Source organism: Miscanthus floridulus, chromosome 7, assembly GCF_019320115.1.
Source record: "Miscanthus floridulus cultivar M001 chromosome 7, ASM1932011v1, whole genome shotgun sequence".
In the NCBI taxonomy this organism is placed as follows: Eukaryota; Viridiplantae; Streptophyta; class Magnoliopsida; order Poales; family Poaceae; genus Miscanthus; species Miscanthus floridulus.
The window spans coordinates 108,720,733-108,728,121 of record NC_089586.1 but is presented as its reverse complement, the minus strand read 5'-3'; the positions used below and the strand labels follow the sequence as shown (position 1 = coordinate 108,728,121).

The 7,389-nt window shown below is 50.0% G+C and overlaps 1 pseudogene; it reads right to left on the bottom strand.

Annotated features, from left to right (window-relative positions):
• Positions 1-1,232: 1,232 nt before the first annotated feature.
• Positions 1,233-2,474, bottom strand: LOC136466034 (protein JINGUBANG-like; annotated as a pseudogene).
• Between the last annotated feature and the right edge of the window lie 4,915 nt (positions 2,475-7,389).

Sequence of the window (7,389 nt, the reverse complement as noted above, 5' to 3'; positions counted from 1 at the left end):
TTGCTTCTTTAGAAGGTCATTTTTCATCTAGAAGGTAGTTTTCCAATCTCGTTGCCCTCAATAATACTTGTTAGCCTATACAGTGTATCCTATGCAATCTTATCATTGTTTCAGAATAATTATTTTAATATTTTCTTTTGTGCTGGTGTCTCTGATATCTACACAATGCACAATTCTCTGATTTTATCACAAGATAGCTCTGAGATTCCTGGAATGTTGCTCCACCTGTAAAAGTGACAAATACTTATACTGATGCCCTATTGGCCGTCTCAAACTTAGTCATGCCTATCACTTATCAGTATTAACCTTTTTTGTAACAATTTTTATCCAAGCTAAATAGTAAAAAAACAAATATAAAACAAAAGGTTTTGGTAACCCACCTGAGTCTGTCAATTATTCAATGGTTTGTGTGATGCTTATTTCCGTACTCTTTGTCAGATAGTGAGAAGTTCTAAATTATGAACTCATTTGGATAGACCAAAGTTATATGTTCAATTAGGACCATAGAGAGCTTATACACCTTTCAAACTTACACTTAAATTTATACAACATCCAATTTATATAGTGGAGCATATATTTCTTTCTTAAACACGCAGGAGAGTTGCGTATCATTTCATTAAAAAGAAAAGAAAGAGTAATGCAGTAGCAAAGCCAGCATTTCTATTCAATCCAATACAGGGCTATGCACTATATAGAATAATAACTCATCAAGGTAGGGTTAGAAATTAAAGCCAAATATTAGGCGGCAACAAATATGAAAATATCAACCAAACAGAATACATGAGGGTAGATCCACCTGAATGTTGTAATTGAATGTTGTTGTCATTGTTTAATGCTAAGACGGGCAAAGGCCTAAAACCCTAAAAAATACATGAGGGTAACATTAGTTGTAAATTGTAAACGACTTAAAATGAATGGCATTTTTTTCATAACGGAACAGTACAATCAGGCAGTAACACCGATGATGCCACTGGTGTTTAGTAGGTAGATCCAACAGAAATTTACCGTTACTGAAATTTCGCAAATTAAATATGATTTTCTACATCACACTTTTATATTTGAATGCAAGCAACTCCCTAGGAACTCAAGCAAACTGTTGAGGAAGTGTCATGTACTGGCTTCTGCATCAAGTGTACTTCTGACTCCATCTTAAAATGAGATAGGCTTGGTACCAAGAATCTGGGTTAGCTTGGTGATGTCCATGGGAAACCACCCAAGTCCGGCACCGTCAATCAAACAATCCAAAATACAGACTAGACCTGAGCAATCTCAATCAATCCATTTCGAAATTTGAAATAGACACGTTTCATCTCAAGAACAAAGAAGCCTTCTCATTCTGATTCTGATCCTTGAAGCTCTTTTCTTGTTGTTGCTGCTACACGTAGCCATTGTCATGCTGCAAAGCACCGGGCACCCACCAAACTCTGATGGTCTTATCAAGGCTCCCGCTGCAGACCATGTAGCCATTGTTGAGCCTGCACCAGGACGCCTGGATGCATTTTACAGGGCCCTTGTGGCCTCCAATGACGCCCACCTTGGCCAGCTCGCCGCCGCTCTGCCGACGCCAAAGGTCGATGGTCTTGTCGGCGGAGCCGGTGCAGAGCAGGTCCCTAACGACGCAGAGGCACAGCACTGCCATGTCGTGCGCCTTCACATCGCACGCGAGGGTCCAGCGCGCGGCGGTCCCAGCCGGCGATGTGGCTGTCAGAGCCCGCGGCGTAGACCCGGCAGTCGGCGGCGGCGACGACGAGCGCGTTCCAGGACATGCCATCGCGGGCGACGAGGATGCCCTAGAGGAAATGCGACGCCTTGCCCTTCTCCCACACCTTGACGCGGCCGTCGGCGAAGCCGGAGTAGACGACGCCGGCGCCAGCGGCGACGGCGTTGACGGCGTCGTCGTGGGCACGGATGTACTCGAGGCACTTGAGGTCAGCGATGCGCCAGACGTTGAGCGTGCGGTCCTAGGAGCCCGAGTAGAGCAGCGGGGCATTGTGCACGGTGGAGGCGACGGCGAGGCAGGAGATGCTGTCGACGTGCTCGATCCAGAGGCGCCGGTGGCTGCGCCGCGTCGTCGTCTGCACGTAGCTGGCCTGGCGGAACACCCGGCCCAGGTAGTCCCTGGCAGTGGGCAGCGCGGCGATGAGCTTGAAGGCATTCTCAGAGAGGGAGCTGCGGGAGACGCGCCAGACGTGGACGCGGCCGTCCTGGTGCGCGGAGAAGACCCGCCCGCCCGCGGCCACCAGCGTCTTGACGGAGCCGCCGTTCTCGCCGTGGCCGAACCTTCCCAGCTCACCACCGCAGCCATAGGGCGTGAGCGACGCGAGAGGGGCACAAGTGCTGCCCCACGGGCGCGAGCGCGCGCGGGCGCCTCCGGCCCCGCCGCTGCCGCTGCTAGCCCCTGCCACGGGTGCACGCGAGCCCAGCCGACCGCCGTAGATGACGCCCCGCCGCCGGCCAGGTGCCGCCGCAGCCATAGGCGCAGCCCTCGCAGGCCACCGCCAGGCGCGAGTGCAAGTGAGCGTGAACCGCCGCGCAACCGGCCGCTGGCCTGGCCGGTCGCCCACCGCAAGTGAGGGGCGCCGAAGGCGCAAGCCCACCTAGCTCGCTGCCTGCCTCTTCCTACTCTTTTCCCTTCTGCGTTTCCTGAAGAAAAGAGCAGGGGAGAGGTAGCATAGGATAAAGACGTCCGGTCAAATCTCATGAGATGGTTGGGCAGCTCTTGTACGAAAAAAGGCCTCTGTGCTCTCCCGAAGGAAATAAGGATGGGTGCTAGTTGGCCTGAAGCCACCGCTGGTTTAAAGGCTGCATGCATGCACTGCTGCTGCCGTTGGTCCACTTTTGACCGTATTCTCGTAGAGAAAGGACATGCCAAAATTTTTTAATTTCTCACAAAGAGATAAAAACGGGTACAGCTAGGGCACCGGCCATGTATGCAAAGCAAGCAAGGCCCTAGTAGCATGCACACACGCTCATGCTAATTAGGCATCGGCCATGTATGTCGAGAATCCACCATCCCCTGCTACGCGTCACCATTCATTTACGTGCCGCGTACGATCACCAGGGAAGCCATACTTCATTAAATGCGTCCACTTGCTTCATCTATCCACTACCGAATGCATGGAGGAAGACCGATTGTAACGTGCTTCATCTAAGTCGTGAAATTTCGATCGAACACATCAACTAAACGGAACGTAGGTAGATACCCTGGCAGGCCGCCGATTGAACGCGCCTTCGTATCTTTAATCGTATATGGCGACTGCATGCGAACGAAACAAAGCAGATCGCCGGATCGGTTTCAGACTCCGAGTATGCATAGGCATACATGCTGAGAGTTTGAGACCGATTCAGCGATCCGCTTCGCTTTGTTTTGTTCGTACGAAGGCGCGATATATGATCGAACTTGGACGATGCAGCGTGCGCTAGCTGCTCGCAAGTTCGGACGCCCCGGCCCCCGGTGCTCGATCGTCCCGTGCTCGCGGTTCCGGAGAGACCACGCGTGAGGCCTGCGTGCTGGCTCCGCGTCCTGAAGGCCACACGGTACGGCGCCAAGCCGGCCGTTCGCGCGTTTTCCTTCCCCGTGTGCACCCGTTTTTTCACCGTGCGGCCAGCTTGCTGCCTGAATACGGAACGCGCCGCCGCGCTATTGCAATCGACTGTGGGGGTGTTTAATCAAAATCTAAACTTTGCCACTAAAAAAAAAAAAAGAAGATTTTCCGTCATATCAAACTTGCTATACATATATGGAGTACTAAATGTTAACGAAATAAAAAACTAATTACACAGTTTAGTTGTACTTTGCGAGACGAACGTTTTGAGCCTAATTAGTCAACAATCAAACAATTATTATCAAATACAAACGAAATGCTAGAATGTGCTACAGAAAATTTGCCGCCGCCAAATCGGGGCAACTAAACGAGGGCTGTCTGCCCTGCATATCTGATGATAGGAGTGCAGGACTCTGAGACGAATCCTGTCCGAACAGTGCCTATGCCTGCAGGCCTTTGTGGCTTTGTTGACCACCCACTCGATCCGGCCATGTATCTTCGTGCAAGCTAGAAAGAAAAGGCAAAGGGAAACAGATAAGGCTCGTTTGGATCCCTATAATTGAATTTATTCTAATAATTATAATTTAGTCATAGATTAATTAAATTAATATAGTTATATATAGAATATATTTGATATTTATTGTGAGACATATGAGGGGATATACTTATATGTTGTATTTCTATTGTAGGGAAGTGAGTTGAATAGTATGTTATAAGTTGAAGAATAGAATTATAGCATAGTGATTTATAGAATCTATTCCCTTCCACCCTATAAATTTGAGATAGGCTTATCTGTGAGTTTAAAAAAATTATGAAATGTCAAATTCCAAAGCAAGTAACCTAATCCATCACATAGATTTCAACTCCTTCAAAATAAAGGGATCAAAGGACCTTAAATGATTTACGATGCTTACGAGTGAACAAGCGCTAGTGCTAATATCTCTGTGTGTACAGTACACATCGGTCGACATGCATGATTCGAGTTAGTTCGGCATCGTATCTCCGCCTGTCAGTCGGTCACATGAACTGGTGAACCTACTCAAATCTTTTTGGATCTTTATTTGTACGATCATCGGCCGTTCCAACTTTCCGAGGCCATCTTCAAAATAAAAGGCATCGCAGTTTGTATAGGTTACAGAGGAATAGACTAGGCCCTTTTGCTGGTCTGAAACATGATTGAAACCGACTGAAAAATACTGTTATGGCTGAATTGTTGTGAGAGAAAAATACTGTTTTTGCTGAAAAAAAAAGCCGAACAAGCTAAATATGGGGTAAGCCGAACGAACTGCAAATTAAAGGACCATCTTTGTGCATTATTAGTCAGTGCAGTACAACGTACAAAGTTGCGTAGTAGCGATGCAAAATTGTCTCACGTTCTCCGTGTCCGTTCACATGTATATATGGCTAATACTTCCTCCAATTGGAATAGCTTGACGTACGCTTCCAAACAGCAACAGCTTAATTGATCTGCAATTACATCATTTTTTGGCCGTAGGGAGCGTCATCTACTTCCTGAGCTCTGGAGGTAGTCGCAACCTGGAGGACGGTTCAATTTCCATTTGTATGATTATGCATATGCATGATTAAATGTACTACTACTACTACACATTAGACAGACCGTATCTTAATTGCTTTTAGTATTGGAATCATTTGAACAACAGGCTTAAATATGCACACTCCAGAATTACTAATACCAAGGCTGACAGGCCACCAGTTCTCTTGCGTGTGTATGCATGTTTTTTTCCCTTTGTCTCCCAAATAAAACTGATCATTTATTATTTGGGACGTAGATGCCGACGCATACACTAAGTTTACTTGACATACACATACACCAATTTTGTGCCTGGGACTGGGACGACGTCTCTTTCGTTGCTACGATCGAGTTCATCAATCGCAACCAGAGGCCTGGCCTGTGCAGATCAGGCGTGTACAATGTGGTTAGCTAGGACGTCAATCAGGTGGTATAGGTAGGGGAACCTGATGAACCAAACTTACCAAGGATACTTCAGTTAAAGCCCAGCTTCTGATTCGTGCCCCTCACCTCTGCATCTGTGCAAAAGTTTATGAGCGCACAGTGACCTATGGCACCTATGGCGTCCCCTAATTCGGCGCATGACAAATTCCTATAGGTGCCAAATCAATTGGAAACATGTCAAGGGTTAGGTGCGAGAAGGTAAAACAGCAACAGGGCCTTGTTGATGTTAAAACTGACGGTCTCAGACAGTGTGGAGGAGGTAGAGGCCTCCGCTTCTCAGACAGAGTGAGGAAGTAGAGGCCTCCGCCTGCTACGCCGCACCTCCCGGTGGAGACACGGGAAACAGGCACGATAGATGGGCGAGTAAGGGAATGGCACGGAAAGCTATGGTTTCATCAATTCGTCCCTCAACCAACCATTTACTGTTACAAGTGTTCCCTATTTATATGGCTCAACTACCACATTCACAGAGTTTACAGTAGTATCCCTCAACTGCTACAATATATTCTTGGGATATTCCTCTACTCGCCTTTCGTCTCGGGGGTAATCTTGCCATGCCGCCATCTGGTACTGGGCCTGCATGATCAACTGGCCCATCGGGCCTCAAGACTCGGTGATGGGCTTTAGGGCCTCCGCCGTGGGTCTCTGCTCTGTCCGGCCTCAGGATCCGACGACGAGCCTTCGGGCCTCTGCCTTTGGGAGTGCCAAAGCTGCAGGCCTCCGGCATCCTAGGATCGCCGGTCTCCTGCTTGGGTCTTCGCCCCGACGGGCGGAGACCATGCTGGAGCACCCGCGCAGTCTACGAGCGCCCTCATCTGGTTACCTGCACATACCCAAACAATGTTGGCATTTAATTAGTCTCCTGGCGGAGCGGCCTCCGCCCAATCGGCCGGAGATGCCTGCGAGCCGGCCGGGCGGAGACCGTGTCAGGGCCATCGCCCGCAACCTGCAAGCTCAATCTAACAAACCGTTCTCTTTCCCGGGTTTGGAGGCGCGGGAGCACGACCTCCGTTTTGGTAACAGGTCGGAGATGCTCTCGTAACCTGCTGACTGCGTAGGTCTCCGCCACTCGCGGTGGCCATGTTACAACAGTTCCCCCCTTTTGAGACCGTGGTCCGCCTGAGCGTGCCGTGAGCTCAAAACGCCCTAAGCAAGGACGTCCGCGGGGGCAGAGACTACGCATAGTCACGTCTCCGACCGATCTCCGCCGGTTCCCCCCTTGCCCGCTCTGGCGCGGCCGTTGGTCTTGTCAAAGTAGCCGTTTGGCTGCAAATATAGCCGTTGTGCATCTTGCGACTTATCCGGAGATGACCGTTGTTCGGCGGGAGCCAAACCGCCCGCCCGTGGCCTATATAAGGGTGGGGTTGGTGGTGGGGTCCCCCCCGCACGACTCATTCGTTTTTCTTTCAGCGCCAGAAATCGGTCTCTGCTTTCTTTGCTTTCGCCTGAGCTGCCTTCGCGCGTTCCTTCTTTTCGCTTGCGCCTTCCTCCTAGGTCGCTGCCGCGGTGGCTTTCCTTTCCACCTTCGCCCATACTCGCCGGCTCGCCTTCTTCGGACCCTATCGCCACCTTCTTGGTGTTAGGGCAGGCAGCTAGGGTGCTCGCTTTGAGGAGTGCATGCTTGCCTCTGCCTCCGCGTTGGAGTTTGAGAAGCTGCTGGAGGAGGATTTGGGGAGTGTCTCCGCGTCCGTCGGAGACCTGATCGCTGTGGATTCCGGAGTCATGGCGATAAAGTCATGGGATTTCGGCCCCTCCTCCATTACTGAGGAGGCGGTCGCGAAGATGTTGAAGGAATCATATTTTCCTTCTACGAGGGTAAAAATCCCTCCGCCCGGCCAGGCCATTCCGGAGCCGGAGGAGGGATATGCG